Raw genomic sequence first — 18,098 nt, forward strand, 5'->3', positions numbered from 1 at the left:
AATTCATCTCACAGAGTTACATCTGTATTTCGTGGATCTCTTTGCTAGCCTTATTTCTGTGGAATCTGAGAACAGATATTTCGGATCCCTTTGAAGACTATAGGGCCAAAGGAAATATCCTCCGATAACAAAGAGAAAGAAGCTTTCTGAGAAACTTCTTTGTGTTCTGTGAAATCATCTCACAGAGTTACAGCTTTCCCCTCAAGAAGCCTTTCGGTAGGACACTTCTTCTGGAATTGGCAAAGAGATATTTGGTAGCCCATAGAGGGCTGTGGTGAAAAAGAAAATATCCTCAGATGAAATTTGGAAAGAATCTTTCTGAGAAACTGCTCTGTGATGTGTGACTTCCACTGACAGAGTTACATCTGTTTTTCGTGGATCTCTTTGCTAGCCTTATTTCTGTGGTATCTGATAACAGATATTTCGGATCCCTTTAAAGTCTACAGGGCCAAAGGAAATATCCTCCGATAACAAAGAGAAAGAAGCTTCCTGAGAAACTTCTTTGTGTACTGGGAAATCATCTCACAGAGTTACAGCTTTGCCCTTAAGAAGCCTTTCGCTAAGACAGTTCTTGTGGAATTGGCAAAGTGATATTTGGAAGCCCATAGAGGGCTATGGTGAAAAAGGAAATATCCTCAGATGAAATCTGGAAAGAAGCTTTCTGAGAAACTGCTCTGTGATGTGTGACTTCCACTCACAGAGTTACATTTGTATTTCGTGGATCTCTTTGCTAGCATTATTTCTGTGGAATCTGAGAACAGATATTTCGGATCCCTTTGAAGACTATAGGGCCAAAGGAAATATCCTCCGATAACAAAGAGAAAGAAGCTTTCTGAGAAACTTCTTTGTGTTCTGTGAAATCATCTCACGGAGTTACAGCATTCCCCTCAAGAAGCCTTTCGCTAAGACAGTTCTCGTGGAATTGGCAAAGTGATATTTGGAAGCCCATAGAGGGCTATGGTGAAAAAGGAAATATCCTCAGATGAAATCTGGAAAGAAGTTTCTGAGAAACTGCTCTGTGATGTGTGACTTCCACTCACACAGTTACATCTGTATTTCGTGGATCCCTTTGTTAGCCTTATTTCTGTGGAATCTGAGAACAGATATTTCGGAACCCTTTAAAGACTTTAGGGCCAAAGGAAATATCTTCCGATAACAAAGAGAAAGCAGCTTTCTGAGAAACTTCTTTGTGTTCTGTGAATTCATCTCACAGAGTTACAGCTTTCCCCTCAAGAAGCCTTTCGCTAAGACAGTTCTTGTGGAATTGGCAAAGTGATATTTAGAAGCCCTTAGAGGGCTATGGTGAAAAAGGAAATATCCTCAGATGAAATCTGGAAAGAAGCTTTCTGAGAAACTGCTTAGTGTTCTGTTAATTCATCTCACAGAGTTACATCTGTATTTCGTGGATCTCTTTGCTAGCCTTATTCCTGTGGAATCTGAGAACAGATATTTCGGATCCCTTTGAAGACTATAGGGCCAAAGGAAATATCCTCCGATAACAAAGAGAAAGCAGCTTTCTGAGAAACTTCTTTGTGTTCTGTGAAATCATCTCACAGAGTTACAGCTTTCCCCTCAAGAAGCCTTTCGCTAAGACAGTTCTTGTGGAATTGGCAAAGTGATATTTGGAAGCCCATAGAGGGCTATGGTGAAAAAGGAAATATCCTCAGATGAAATCTGGAAAGAAGCTTTCTGAGAAACTGCTTATTATTCTGTTAATTCATCTCACAGAGTTACATCTGTATTTCGTGGATCTCTTTGCTAGCCTTATTTCTGTGGAATCTGAGAACAGATATTTCGGATCCCTTTGAAGACTATAGGGCCAAAGGAAATATCCTCCGATAACAAAGAGAAAGAAGCTTTCTGAGAAACTTCTTTGTGTTCTGTGAAATCATCTCACAGAGTTACAGCTTTCCCCTCAAGAAGCCTTTCCCTAAGACAGTTCTTGTGGAATTGGAAAAGTGATATTTGGAAGCCCATAGAGGGCTATGGTGAAAAAGGAAATATACTCAGATGAAAACTGGAAAGAAGGTTTCTGAGAAACTGCTTAGTGTTCTCTTAATTCATCTCACAGAGTTACATCTGTATTTCGTGGATCTCTTTGCTAGCCTTATTTCTGTGGAATCTGAGAACAGATATTTCGGATCCCTTTGAAGACTATAGGGCCAAAGGAAATATCCTCCGATAACAAAGAGAAAGAAGCTTTCTGAGAAACTTCTTTGTGTTCTGTGAAATCATCTCACAGAGTTACAGCTTTCCCCTCAAGAAGCCTTTCGGTAGGACACTTCTTCTGGAATTGGCAAAGAGATATTTGGTAGCCCATAGAGGGCTGTGGTGAAAAAGAAAATATCCTCAGATGAAATTTGGAAAGAATCTTTCTGAGAAACTGCTCTGTGATGTGTGACTTCCACTGACAGAGTTACATCTGTTTTTCGTGGATCTCTTTGCTAGCCTTATTTCTGTGGTATCTGATAACAGATATTTCGGATCCCTTTAAAGTCTACAGGGCCAAAGGAAATATCCTCCGATAACAAAGAGAAAGAAGCTTCCTGAGAAACTTCTTTGTGTACTGGGAAATCATCTCACAGAGTTACAGCTTTGCCCTTAAGAAGCCTTTCGCTAAGACAGTTCTTGTGGAATTGGCAAAGTGATATTTGGAAGCCCATAGAGGGCTATGGTGAAAAAGGAAATATCCTCAGATGAAATCTGGAAAGAAGCTTTCTGAGAAACTGCTCTGTGATGTGTGACTTCCACTCACAGAGTTACATTTGTATTTCGTGGATCTCTTTGCTAGCATTATTTCTGTGGAATCTGAGAACAGATATTTCGGATCCCTTTGAAGACTATAGGGCCAAAGGAAATATCCTCCGATAACAAAGAGAAAGAAGCTTTCTGAGAAACTTCTTTGTGTTCTGTGAAATCATCTCACAGAGTTACAGCTTTCCCTTCAAGAAGCCTTTCGCTAAGACAGTTCTTGTGGAATTGGCAAAGTGATATTTTGAAGCCCATAGAGGGCTATGGTGAAAAAGGAAATATCCTCAGATGAAATCTGGAAAGAAGCTTTCTGGGAAACTGCTCTGTGGTGTGTGACTTCCACTCACAGAGTTACATCTGTTTTTCGTGGATCTCTTTGTTAGCCTTATTTCTGTGGAATCTGAGAACAGATATTTCGGATCCCTTTAAAGTCTATAGGGCCAAAGGAAATATCCTCCGATAACAAAGAGAAAGAAGCTTTCTGAGAAACTTCTTTGTGTTCTGTGAAATCTTCTCACCGAGTTACAGCTTTCCCCTCAAGAAGCCTTTCGCTAAGACAGTTCTTGTGGAATTGGCAAAGTGATATTTGGAAGCCCATAGAGGGCTATGGTGAAAAAGGAAATATCCTCAAATGAATTCTGGAAAGAAGCTTTCTGAGAAACTGCTTAGTGTTCTGTTAATTCATCTCACAGTGTTACCTCTGTATTTCGTGGATCTCTTTGATAGCCTTATTTCTGTGGTATCTGAGAACAGATATTTCGGATCCCTTTAAAGTCTACAGGGCCAAAGGAAATATCCTCCGATAACAAAGAGAAAGAAGCTTTCTGAGAAACTTCTTTGTGTACTGGGAAATCATCTCACAGAGTTACAGCTTTGCCCTTAAGAAGCCTTTCGCTAAGACAGTTCTTGTGGAATTGGCAAAGTGATATTTGGAAGCCCATAGAGGGCTATGGTGAAAAAGGAAATATCCTCAGATGAAATCTGGAAAGTAGCTTTCTGAGAAACTGCTCTGTGATGTGTGACTTCCACTCACAGAGTTACATTTGTATTTCGTGGATCTCTTTGCTAGTATTGTTTCTGTGGAATCTGAGAACAGATATTTCGGATCCCTTTGAAGACTATAGGGCCAAAGGAAATATCCTCCGATAACAAAGAGAAAGAAGCTTTCTGAGAAACTTCTTTGTGTTCTGTGAAATCATCTCACAGAGTTAGAGCTTTCCCCTCAAGAAGCCTTTCGCTAAGACAGTTCTTGTGGAATTGGAAAAGTGATATTTGGAAGCCCATAGAGGGCTATGGTGAAAAAGGAAATATACTCAGATGAAATCTGGAAAGAAGGTTTCTGAGAAACTGCTTAGTGTTCTGTTAATTCATCTCACAGAGTTACATCTGTATTTCATGGAACTCTTTGCTAGCCTTATTTCTGTGGAATCTGAGAACAGATATTTCGGATCCCTTTGAAGACTATAGGGCCAAAGGAAATATCCTCCGATAACAAAGAGAAAGAAGCTTTCTGAGAAACTTCTTTGTGTTCTGTGAAATCATCTCACAGAGTTACAGCTTTCCCCTCAAGAAGTCTTTCGGTAGGACATTTCTTCTGGAATTGGCAAAGAGATATTTGGAAGCCCATAGAGGGCTATGGTGAAAAAGAAAATATCCTCAGATGAAATCTGGAAAGAATCTTTCTGAGAAACTGCTCTGTGATGTGTGACTTCCACTCACAGAGTTACATCTGTTTTTCGTGGATCTCTTTGCTAGCCTTATTTCTGTGGTATCTGATAACAGATATTTCGGATCCCTTTGAAGACTATAGGGCCAAAGGAAATATCCTCCGATAACAAGGAGAAGGAAGCTTTCCGAGAAACTTCTTTGTGTTCTGTGAAATCATCTCACAGAGTTACAGCTTTCCCCTCAAGAAGCCTTTCCCTAAGACAGTTCTTGTGGAATTGGCAAAGTGATATTTGGAAGCCCATAGAGGGCTATGGTGAAAAAGGAAATATCCTCAGATGAAATCTGGAAAGAAGCTTTCTGAGAAACTGCTTAGTGTTCTGTTAATTCATCTCACAGAGTTACATCTGTATTTCGTGGATCTCTTTGCTAGCATTATTTCTGTGGAATCTGAGAACAGATATTTCGGATCCCTTTGAAGACTATAGGGCCAAAGGAAATATCCTCCGATAACAAAGAGAAAGAAGCTTTCTGAGAAATTTCTTTGTGTTCTGTGAAATCATCTCACAGAGTTACAGCTTTCCCCTCAAGAAGCCTTTCGCTAAGACAGTTCTTGTGGAATTGGCAAAGTGATATTTTGAAGCCCATAGAGGTCTATGGTGAAAAAGGAAATATCCTCAGATGAAATCTGGAAAGAAGCTTTCTGGGAAACTGCTCTGTGGTGTGTGACTTCCACTCACAGAGTTACATCTGTTTTTCGTGGATCTCTTTGTTAGCCTTATTTCTGTGGAATCTGAGAACAGATATTTCGGATCCCTTTAAAGTCTATAGGGCCAAAGGAAATATCCTCCGATAACAAAGAGAAAGAAGCTTTCTGAGAAACTTCTTTGTGTTCTGTGAAATCATCTCACCGAGTTACAGCTTTCCCCTCAAGAAGCCTTTCGCTAAGACAGTTCTTGTGGAATTGGCAAAGTGATATTTGGAAGCCCATAGAGGGCTATGGTGAAAAAGGAAATATCCTCAAATGAATTCTGGAAAGAAGCTTTCTGAGAAACTGCTTAGTGTTCTGTTAATTCATCTCACAGAGTTACCTCTGTATTTCGTGGATCTCTTTGCTAGCCTTATTTCTGTGGTATCTGAGAACAGATATTTCGGATCCCTTTAAAGTCTACAGGGCCAAAGGAAATATCCTCCGATAACAAAGAGAAAGAAGCTTTCTGAGAAACTTCTTTGTGTACTGGGAAATCATCTCACAGAGTTACAGCTTTGCCCTTAAGAAGCCTTTCGCTAAGACAGTTCTTGTGGAATTGGCAAAGTGATATTTGGAAGCCCATAGAGGGCTATGGTGAAAAAGGAAATATCCTCAGATGAAATCTGGAAAGCAGCTTTCTGAGAAACTGCTCTGTGATGTGTGACTTCCACTCACAGAGTTACATTTGTATTTCGTGGATCTCTTTGCTAGTATTGTTTCTGTGGAATCTGAGAACAGATATTTCGGATCCCTTTGAAGACTATAGGGCCAAAGGAAATATCCTCCGATAACAAAGAGAAAGAAGCTTTCTGAGAAACTTCTTTGTGTTCTGTGAAATCATCTCACAGAGTTATAGCTTTCCTCTCAAGAAGCCTTTCGCTAAGACAGTTCTTGTGGAATTGGAAAAGTGATATTTGGAAGCCCATAGAGGGCTATGGTGAAAAAGGAAATATACTCAGATGAAATCTGGAAAGAAGGTTTCTGAGAAACTGCTTAGTGTTCTGTTAATTCATCTCACAGAGTTACATCTGTATTTCATGGAACTCTTTGCTAGCCTTATTTCTGTGGAATCTGAGAACAGATATTTCGGATCCCTTTGAAGACTATAGGGCCAAAGGAAATATCCTCCGATAACAAAGAGAAAGAAGCTTTCTGAGAAACTTCTTTGTGTTCTGTGAAATCATCTCACAGAGTTACAGCTTTCCCCTCAAGAAGTCTTTCGGTAGGACATTTCTTCTGGAATTGGCAAAGAGATATTTGGAAGCCCATAGAGGGCTATGGTGAAAAAGAAAATATCCTCAGATGAAATCTGGAAAGAATCTTTCTGAGAAACTGCTCTGTGATGTGTGACTTCCACTCACAGAGTTACATCTGTTTTTCGTGGATCTCTTTGCTAGCCTTATTTCTGTGGTATCTGATAACAGATATTTCGGATCCCTTTGAAGACTATAGGGCCAAAGGAAATATCCTCCGATAACAAGGAGAAAGAAGCTTTCCGAGAAACTTCTTTGTGTTCTGTGAAATCATCTCACAGAGTTACAGCTTTCTCCTCAAGAAGCCATTCGCTGAGACAGTTCTTGTGGAATTGGCAAAGTGATATTTGGAAGCCCATAGAGGGCTATGGTGAAAAAGGAAATATCCTCAGATGAAATCTGGAAAGAAGCTTTCTGAGAAACTGCTTAGTGTTCTGTTAATTAATCTCACAGAGTTACATCTGTATTTCGTGGATCTCTTTGCTAGCCTTATTTCTGTTTAATGTGAGAACAGATATTTCGGATCCCTTTGAAGACTATTGGGCCAAAGGAAATATCCTCCGATAACAAAGAGAAAGAAGCTTTCTGAGAAACTTCTTTGTGTTCTGTGAAATCATCTCACAGAGTTAGAGCTTTTCCCTCAGGAATCCTTTCGCTAAGACAGTTCTTGTGGAATTGGCAAAGTGATATTTGGAATCCCATAGAGGGCTATGGTGAAAAAGGAAATATCCTCAGATGAAATCTGGAAAGAAGCTTTCTGAGAAACTGCTTAGTGTTCTGTTAATTCATCTCACAGAGTTACATCTATATTTCTTGGATCTCTTTGCTAGCCTTATTTCTGTGGAATCTGAAAACAGATATTTCGGATCCCTTTAAAGTCTATAGGACCAAAGGAAATATCCTCCGATAACAAAGAGAAAGAAGCTTTCTGAGAAACTTCTTTGTGTTCTGTGAAATCATCTCACAGAGTTACAGGTTTACCCTCAAGAAGCCTTTCGCTAAGACAGTTCCTGTGGAATTGAAAAAGTGATATTTGGAAGTCCATAGAGGTCTATGGTGAAAAAGGAAATATCCTCAGATGAAATCTGGAAAGAAGCTTTCTGAGAAACTGCTTAGTGTTCTGTTAATTCATCTCACAGAGTACATCTGTATTTCGTGGATCTCTTTGCTAGCCTTATTTCTGTGGAATCTGAGAACACATATTTCGGATCCCTTTGAAGACTATAGGGCGAAAGGAAATATCCCCCGATAACAAAGAGAAAGAAGCTTTCTGAGAAACTTCTTTGTGTTCTGTGAATCATCTCACAGAGTTACAGGTTCCCCTCAAGAAGCCATTCGCTATAACAGTTCTCGTGGAATTCGCAAAGTGATATTTGGAAGCCCATAGAGGGCTATGGTGAAAAAGGAAATATCCTCAGATGAAATCTGGAAAGAAGCTTTCTGAGAAACTGCTTAGTGTTCTGTTAATTCATCTCACAGAGTTATATCTGTATTTCGTGGATCTCTTTGCTTGCCTTATTTCTGTGGAATCTGAGAACAGATATTTCGGATCCCTTTGAAGACTATAGGGCGAAAGGAAATATCCTCCGATAACAAAGAGAAAGAAGCTTTCTGAGAAACTACTTTGTGTTCTGTGAAATCATCTCACAGAGTTAGAGCTTTTCCCTCAAAAATCCATTCGCTAAGACAGTTCTTGTGGAATTGGCAAAGTGATATTTGGAAGCCCATAGAGGGCTATGGTGAAAAAGAAAATATCCTCAGATGAAATCTGGAAAGAATCTTTCTGAGAAATTGCTCTGTGATGTGTGACTTCCACTGACAGAGTTACATCTGTATTTCGTGGATCTCTTTGCTAGCCTTATTTCTGTGGTATCTGATAACAGATATTTCGGATCCCTTTGAAGACTATAGGGCCAAAGGAAATATCCTCCGATAACAAAGAGAAAGAAGCTTTCTGAGAAACTTCTTTGTGTTCTGTGAAATCATCTCACAGAGTTACAGCTTTCCCCTCAAGAAGCCTTTCGCTAAGACAGTTCTTGTGGAATTGGCAAAGTGATATTTGGAAGCCCATAGAGGGCTATGGTGAAAAAGGAAATATCCTCAGATGAAATCTGGAAAGAAGCTTTCTGAGAAACTGCTTAGTGTTCTGTTAATTCATCTCACAGAGTTACATCTGTATTTCGTGGATCTCTTGGCTAGCCTTATTTCTGTGGAATGTGAGAACAGATATTTCGGATCCCTTTGAAGACTATTGGGCCAAAGGAAATATCCTCCGATAAAAAAGAGAAAGAAGCTTTCTGAGAAACTACTTCGTGTTCTGTGAAATCATCTCACAGAGTTAGAGCTTTTCCCTCAAGAATCCTTTCGCTAAGACAGTTCTTGTGGAATTGGCAAAGTGATATTTGGAAGCCCATAGAGGGCTATCGTGAAAAAGGAAATATCCTCAGATGAAATCTGGAAAGAAGCTTTCTGAGAAACTGCTTAGTGTTCTGTTAATTCATCTCACAGGGTTACATCTATATTTCTTGGATCTCTTTGCTAGCCTTATTTCTGTGGAATCTGAAAACAGATATTTCGGATCCCTTTAAAGTCTATAGGACTAAAGGAAATATCCTCCGATAACAAAGAGAAAGAAGCTTTCTGAGAAACTTCTTTGTGTTCTGTGAAATCATCTCACAGAGTTACAGGTTTCCCCTCAAGAAGCCTTTCGCTAAGACAGTTCTTGTGGAATTGGCAAAGTGATATTTGGAAGTCCATAGAGGTCTATGGTGAAAAAGGAAATATCCTCAGATGAAATCTGGAAAGAAGCTTTCTGAGAAACTGCTTAGTGTTCTGTTAATTCATCTCACAGAGTACATCTGTAATTCGTGGATCTCTTTGCTAGCCTTATTTCTGTGGAATCTGAGAACACATATTTCGGATCCCTTTGAAGACTATAGGGCGTAAGGAAATATCCCGCGATAACAAAGAGAAAGAAGCTTTCTGAGAAACTTCTTTGTGTTCTGTGAAAACATCTCACAGAGTTACAGGTTCCCCTCAAGAAGCCTTTTTCTAAGACAGTTATTGTGGAATTGGCAAAGTGATATTTGGAATCCCATAGAGGTTTATGGTGAAAAAGGAAATATCCTCAGATGAAATCTGGAAAGAAGCTTTCTGAGAAACTGCTTAGTGTTTTGTTAATTCATCTCACAGAGTTTCATCTGTATTTCGTGGATCTCTTTGCTAGCCTTATTTCAGTGGAATCTGAGAACAAATATTTCGGATCCCTTTGAAGACTATAGGGCCAAAGGAAATATCCTCCGATAACAAAGAGAAAGAAGCTTTCTGAGAAACTTCTTTGTGTTCTGTGAAATCATCTCGTAGAGTTACGGCTTTCCCCTCAAGAAGCCTTTCGCTAAGACAGTTCTCGTGGAATTGGCAAAGTGATATTTGGAAGCCCATAGAGGGATATGGTGAAAAAGGAAATATCCTCAGATGAAATCTGGAAAGAAGCTTTCTGAGAAACTGCTTAGTGTTCTGTTAATTCATCTCACAGAGTTATATCTGTATTTCGTGGATCTCTTTGCTTGCCTTATTTCTGTGGAATCTGAGAACAGATATTTCGGATCCCTTTGAAGACTATAGGGCCAAAGGAAATATCCTCCGATAACAAAGAGAAAGAAGCTTTCTGAGAAACTACTTTGTGTTCTGTGAAATCATCTCACAGAGATAGAGCTTTTCCCTCAAGAATCCTTTCGCTAACACAGTTCTTGTGGAATTGGCAAAGTGATATTTGGAAGCCCATAGAGGGCTATGGTGATAAAGAAAATATCCTCAGATGAAATCTGGAAAGAAGCTTTCTGAGAAACTGCTCTGTGATGTGTGACTTCCACATACAGAGTTACATCTGTTTCTCGTGGATCTCTTTGCTAGCCTTATTTCTGTGGTATCTGATAACAGATATTTCGGATCCCTTTGAAGACTATAGGGCCAAAGGAAATATCCTCCGATAACAAAGAGAAAGAAGCTTTCTGAGAAACTTCTTTGTGTTCTGTGAAATCATCTCACAGAGTTACAGCTTTCCCCTCAAGAAGCCATTCGCTAAGACAGTTCTTGTGGAATTGGCAAAGTGATATTTGGAAGCCCATAGAGGGCTATGGTGAAAAAGGAAATATCCTCAGATGAAATCTGGAAAGAAGCTTTCTGAGAAACTGCTTAGTGTTCTGTTAATTCATCTCACAGAGTTACATCTGTATTTCGTGGATCTCTTTGCTAGCCTTATTTCTGTGGAATGTGAGAACAGATATTTCGGATCCCTTTGAAGACTATTGGGCCAAAGGAAATATCCTCCGATAACAAAGAGAAAGAAGCTTTCTGAGAAACTACTTCGTGTTCTGTGAAATCATGTCACAGAGTTACAGCTTTTCCCTCAGGAATCCTTTCGCTAAGACAGTTCTTGTGGAATTGGCAAAGTGATATTTGGAAGCCCATAGAGGGCTATGGTGAAAAAGGAAATATCCTCAGATGAAATCTGGAAAGAAGCTTTCTGAGAAACTGCTTAGTGTTCTGTAAATTCATCTCACAGAGTTACATCTATATTTCTTGGATCTCTTTGCTAGGATTATTTCTGTGGAATCTGAAAACAGATATTTCGGATCCCTTTAAAGTCTATAGGACCAAAGGAAATATCCTCCGATAACAAAGAGAAAGAAGCTTTCTGAGAAACTTCTTTGTGTTCCGTTAAATCATCTCACAGAGTTACAGGTTTCCCCTCAAGAAGCCTTTCGCTAAGACAGTTCTTGTGGAATTGGCAAAGTGATATTTGGAAATCCATAGAGGTCTATGGTGAAAAAGGAAATATCCTCAGATGAAATCTGGAAAGAAGCTTTCTGAGTAACTGCTTAGTGTTCTGTTAATTCATCTCACAGAGTACATCTGTATTTCGTGGATCTCCTTGCTAGCCTTATTTCTGTGGAATCTGAGAACACATATTTCTGATCCCTTTGAAGACTATAGGGCGAAAGGAAATATCCCCCGATAATAAAGAGAAAGAAGCTTTCTGAGAAACTTCTTTGTGTTCTGTGAAATCATCTCACAGAGTTACAGGTTCCCCTCAAGAAGCCTTTTTCTAAGACAGTTATGGTGGAATTGGCAAAGTGATATTTGGAAGCCCATAGAGGTTTATGGTGAAAAAGGAAATATCCTCAGATGAAATCTGGAAAGAAGCTTTCTGAGAAACTGCTTAGTGTTTTGTTAATTCATCTCACAGAGTTACATCTGTATTTCGTGGATCTCTTTGCTAGCCTTATTTCAGTGGAATCTGAGAACAAATATTTTGGATCCCTTTGAAGACTATAGGGCCAAAGGAAATATCCTCCGATAACAAAGAGAAAGAAGCTTTCTGAGAAACTTCTTTGTGTTCTGTGAAATCATCTCACAGAGTTACAGCTTTCCCCTCAAGAAGCCTTTCGCTAAGACAATTCTTGTGGAATTGGCAAAGAGATATTTGGAAGCCCATAGTGGGCTATGGTGAAAAAAGAAATATCCTCAGATGAAATCTGGAAAGAAGCTTTCTGAGAAACTGCTTAGTGTTCTCTTAATTCATCTCACAGAGTTACACCTGTATTTCGTGGATCTCTTTGCTAGCCTTATTTCTGTGGAATCTGAGAACAGATATTTCGGAACCCTTTGAAGACTATAGGGCCCAAGGAAATATCCTCCGATAACAAAGAGAAAGAAGCTTTCTGAGAAACTTCTTTGTGTTCTGTGAAATCATCTCACAGAGTTACAGCTTTCCCCTCAAGAAGCCTTTCGCTAAGACAGTTGTTGTGGAATTGGCAAAGTGATATTTGGAAGCCCATAGAGGGCTATTGTGAAAAAGGCAATATCCTCAGATGAAATCTGGAAAGAAGCTTTCTGAGAAACTGCTTAGTGTTATGTTAATTCATCTCACAGAGTTACATCTCTATTTCGTGGAACTCTTTGCGAGCCTTATTTCTGTGGAATCTCAGAACAGATATTTCGGATCCCTTTGAAGACTACAGGGCCAAAGGTAATATCCTCCGATAACAAAGAGAAAGAAGCTTTCTGAGAAACTTCTTTGTGTTCTGTGAAATCATCTCATAGAGTTACGGCTTTCCCCTCAAGAATCCTTTCGCTAAGACAGTTCTCGTGGAATTGGCAAAGTGATATTTGGAAGCCCATAGAGGGATATGGTGAAAAAGGAAATATCCTCAGATGAAATCTGGAAAGAAGCTTTCTGAGAAACTTCTTAGTGTTCTGTTAATTCATCTCACAGGTTATATCTGTATTTCGTGGATCCCTTTGCTTGCCTTATTTCTGTGGAATCTGAGAACAGATATTTCGGATCCCTTTGAAGACTATAGGGCCAAAGGAAATATCCTCCGATAACAAACAGAAAGAAGCTTTCTGAGAAACTACTTTGTGTTCTGTGAAATCATCTCACAGAGTTAGAGCTTTGCCCTCAAGAAGCCTTTCGCTAAGACAGTTCTTGTGGAATTGGCAAAGTGATATTTGGAAGCCCATAGAGGGCTATGGTGAAAAAGGAAATATCCTCAGATGAAATCTGGAAAGAAGCTTTCTGAGAAACTGCTTAGTGTTCTGTTAATTCATCTCACAGAGTTACATCTATATTTCGTTGATCTCTATGCTAGACTTATTTCTGTGGAATCTGAAAACAGATATTTCGGATCCCTTTAAAGTCTATAGGACCAAAGGAAATATCCTCAGATAACAAAGAGAAGGAAGCTTTCTGAGAAACTTCTTTGTGTTCTGTGAAATTATCTCACAGAGTTACAGGTTTCCCCTCAAGAAGCCTTTCGCTAAGACATTTCCTGTGGAATTGGCAAAGTGATATTTGGAACTCCATAGAGGTCTATGGTGAAAAAGGAAATATCCTCAGATGAAATCTGGAAAGAAGCTTTCTGAGAAACTGCTTAGTGTTCTGTTAATTCATCTCACAGAGTTACATCTGTATTTCTTGGATCTCTTTGCTAGCCTTATTTCTGTGGAATCTGAGAACACATATTTCGGATCCCTTTGAAGACTATAGGGCGAAAGGAAATATCCCCCGATAACAAAGAGAAAGAAGCTTTCTGAGAAACTTCTTTGTGTTCTGTGAAATCATCTCACAGAGTTACAACTTTCCCCTCAAGAAGCCTTTCGCTAAGACAGTTCTCGTGGAATTGGCAAAGTGATATTTGGAAGCCCATAGAAGGCTATGGTGAAAAAGGAAATATCCTCAGATGAAATCTGGAAAGAAGCTTTCTGAGAAACTGCTTAGTGTTCTGTTAATTCATCTCACAGAGTTATATCTGTATTTCGTGTATCTCTTTGCTAGCCTTATTTCTGTGGAATCTGAGAACAGATATTTCGGATCCCTTTGAAGACTATTGGGCCAAAGGAAATATCCTCCGATAACAAAGAGAAAGAAGTTTTCTGAGAAACTTCTTTGTGTTTTGTGAAATCATCTCACAGAGTTACAGCTTTCCCCTCAAGAAGCCTTTCGGTAGGATACTTCTTCTGGAATTGGCAAAGAGATATTTGGAAGCCCATTGAGGGCTATGGTGAAAAAGGAAATATCCTCAGATGAAATCTGGAAAGAAGCTTTCTGAGAAACTGCTTAGTGTTTTGTTAATTCACCTCACAGAGTTACATCTGTATTTCGTTGATCTCTTTGCTAGCCTTATTTCTGTGGAATCTGAGAACAGATATTTCGGAACCCTTTGAAGATTATAGGGCCAAAGGAAATATCCTCTGATAACAAAGAGAAAGATGCTTTCTGAGAAACTTCTTTGTGTTCTGTGAAATCATCTCACAGAGTTACAGCTTTCCCCTCAAAAAGCCTTTCGCTAAGACAGTTCTTGTGGAATTGGCAAAGTGATATTTGGAAGCCCATAGAGGCCTATGGTGAAAAAGGAAATATCCTCAGATGAAATCTGGAAAGAAGCTTTCTGAGAAACTGCTTAGTGTTTTTTTAATTCATCTCACAGAGTTACATCTGTATTTCGTGGATCTCTTTGCTAGCCTTATTTCTGTGGAATCTGAGAACAGATATTTCGGATCCCTTTGAAGACTATAGGGACAAAGGAAATATCCTCCGATAACAAAGAGAAAGAAGCTTTCTGAGAAACTTCTTTGTGTTCTGTGAAATCATCTCACAGAGTTACAGCTTTCCCCTCAAGAAGCCTTTCGCTAAGACAGTTCTTGCGGAATTGGCAAAGTGATATTTGGAAGCCCATAGAGGGCTATGGGGAAAAAGGAAATATCCTCAGATGAAATCTGGAAAGAAGCTTTCTGAGAAACTGCTCTGTGATGTGTGATTTGCACTCACAGAGTTACATCTGTATTTCGTGGATCTCTTTGCTGGCCTTATTTCTGTGGAATATGAGAACAGATATTTCGGAACCCTTTGAAGACTATAGGGACAAAGGAAATATCCTCCGATAACAAAGAGAAAGAAGCTTTCTGAGAAACTTCTTTGTGTTCTGTGAAATCATCTCACAGAGTTACAGCTTTCCCCTCAAGAAACCTTTCGCTGAAACAGTTCTTGTGGAATTGGCAAAGTGATATTTGGAAGCCCATAGAGGGCTATTTTGAAAAAGTAAATATCATCAGATGAAATCTGGAAAGAAGCTTTCTGAGAAACTGCTTAGTGTTCTCTTAATTCATCTCACAGAGTTACACCTGTATTTCGTGCATCTCTTTGCTAGCCTTTTTTTCTGTGGAATCTGAGAACAGATATTTCGGATCCCTTTGAAGACTATAGGGCCAAAGGAAATATCCTCCGATAACAAAGAGAAAGAAGCTTTCTGAGAAACTTCTTTGTGTTCTGTGAAATCATCTCACAGAGTTACAGCTTTCCCCTCAAGAAGCCATTCGCTAAGACAGTTCTTGTGGAATTGGAAAAGTGAAATTTGGAAGCCCTTAGATGGCTATGGTGAAAAAGGAAATATCCTCAGATGAAATCTGGAAAGAAGCTTTCTGAGAAACTGATTAGTGTTCTGTTAATTCATCTCACAGAGTTACATCTGTATTTCATGGATCTCTTTGTTAGCCTTATTTCTGTGGAATCTGAGAACAGATATTTCGGATCCCTTTGAAGACTATAGGGCCAAAGGAAATATCCTCCGATAACAAAGAGAAAGAAGCTTTCTGAGAAACTTCTTTGTGTTCTGTGAAATCATCTCACAGAGTTACATCTTTGCCCTCAAGAAGCCTTTCGCTAAGACAGTTCTCGTGAAATTGGCAAAGTGATATTTGGAAGCCCACAGAGGGCTATGGTGAAAAAGGAAATATCCTCAGATGAAATCTGGAAAGAAGCTTTCTGAGAAACTAATTAGTGTTTCGTTAATTCATCTCACAGAGTTACATCTGTGTTTCGTGGATCTCTTTGCTACCCTTATTTCTGTGGAGTCTGAGAACAGATATTTCGGATCCCTTTGAAGACTATAGGGCCAAAGGAAATATCCTCCGATAACAAAGAGAAAGAAGCTTTCTGAGAAACTTCTTTGTGTTCTGTGAAATTATCTCACAGAGTTACAGCTTTCCCCTGAAGAAGCCTTTCGCTAAGACAGTTCTTGTGGAATTGGCAAAGTGATATTTGGAAGCCCATAGAGGGCTATGGTGAAAAAGGAAATATCCTCAGATGAAATCTGGAAAGAAGCTTTCGGAGAAACTGCTCTGTGATGTGTGACTTCCACTCACAGAGTTACATCTGTTTTTCGTGGATCTCTTTGCTAGCCTTATTTCTGTGGAATCTGAGAACAGATATTTCGGATCCCTTTAAAGAATATAGGGCCAAAGGAAATATCCTCCGATAACAAAGAGAAAGAAGCTTTCTGAGAAACTTCTTTGTGTTCCGTGAAATCATCTCACAGAGTTACAGCTTTCCCCTCAAGAAGCCTTTCGCTAAGACAGCTCTTGTGGAATTGGCAAAGTGATATTGGGAAGCCCATAGAGGGCTATTGTGACAAAGGAAATATCCTCAGATGAAATCTGGAAAGAAGCTTTCTGAGAAACTGCTTAGTGTTCTGTTAATTCATCTGACATAGTTACATCTGTATTTCTTGGATCTCTTTGCTATCCTTATTTCTGTGGAATCTGCGAAAAGATATTTCGGATCCCTTTGAAGACTATAGGGCCAAAGGATATATCCTCCGATAACAAAGAGAAAGAAGCTTTCGGAGAAACTTCTTTGTGTTCTGTGAAATCATCTCACAGAGTTACAGCTTTCCCCTCAAGAAGCCTTTCGCTAAGACAGTTCTTGTGGAATTGGCAAAGTGATATTTGGAAACCCTTAGAGGGCTATTGTGAAAAAGGAAATATCCTCAGATGAAATCTGGAAAGAATCTTTCTGAGAAACTGCTTAGTTTTCCGTTAATTCATCTCACAGAGTTACACCTGTATTTCGTGGATCTCTTTGCTACCGTTATTTCTGTGGAATCTGAGAACAGATATTTCGGATGCCTTTGAAGACTATAGGGCCAAAGGAAATATCCTCCGATAACAAAGAGAAAGAAGCTTTCTGAGAAACTTCTTTGTGTTCTGTGAAATCATCTCACAGAGTTACAGCTTTCCCCTCAAGAAGCCTTTCGCTAAGACAGTTCTTGTGGAATTGGCAAAGTGATATTTGGAAGTCCATAGAGGGTTATGGTGAAAAAGGAAATATCCTCAGATGAAATCTGGAAAGAAGCTTTCTGAGAAACTGCTCTGTGATGTGTGATTTGCACTCACAGAGTTACATCTGTATTTCGTGGATCTCTTTGCTAGCCTTATTTCTGTGGAATATGAGAACAGATATTTCGGAACCCTTTGAAGACTATAGGGACAAAGGAAATATCCTCCGATAACAAAGAGAAAGAAGCTTTCTGAGAAACTTCTTTGTGTTGTGAAATCATCTCACAGAGTTACAGCTTTCCCCCAAGAAACCTTTCGCTGAAACAGTTCTTGTGGAATTGGCAAAGTGATATTTGGAAGCCCATAGAGGGCTATTTTGAAAAAGTAAATATCATCAGATGAAATCTGGAAAGAAGCTTTCTGAGAAACTGCTTAGTGTTCTCTTAATTCATCTCACAGAGTTACACCTGTATTTCGTGCATCTCTTTGCTAGCCTTTTTTTCTGTGGAATCTGAGAACAGATATTTCGGATCCCATTGAAGACTATAGGGCCAAAGGAAATATCCTCCGATAACAAAGAGAAAGAAGCTTTCTGAGAAACTTCTTTGTGTTCTGTGAAATCATCTCACAGAGTTACAGCTTTCCCCTCAAGAAGCCTTTCGCTAAGACAGTTCTTGTGGAATTGGCAAAGTGATATTTCGAAGTCCATAGAGGGTTATGGTGAAAAAGGAAATATCCTCAGATGAAATCTGGAAAGAAGATTTCTGAGAAACTGCTTAGTGTTCTGTTAATTCGTCTCACAGAGTTACATCTGTATTTCGTGGATCTCTTTGCTAACCTTATTTCTGTGGAATCTGAGAACAGATATTTCGGATCCATTTGAAGACTATAGGGCCAAAGGACATATCCTCCGATAAAAAAGAGAAAGAAGCCTTCTGAGAAACTTCTTTGTGTTCTGTGAAATCATCTAACAGAGTTACAGCTTTCCCCTCAAGAAGCCTTTCGCTAAGACAATTCTTGTGGAATTTGCAAAGAGATATTTGGAAGCCCATAGAGGGCTA

Source organism: Macaca nemestrina, chromosome 5 (assembly GCF_043159975.1).
Source record: "Macaca nemestrina isolate mMacNem1 chromosome 5, mMacNem.hap1, whole genome shotgun sequence".
Classification (NCBI taxonomy): Eukaryota; Metazoa; Chordata; class Mammalia; order Primates; family Cercopithecidae; genus Macaca; species Macaca nemestrina.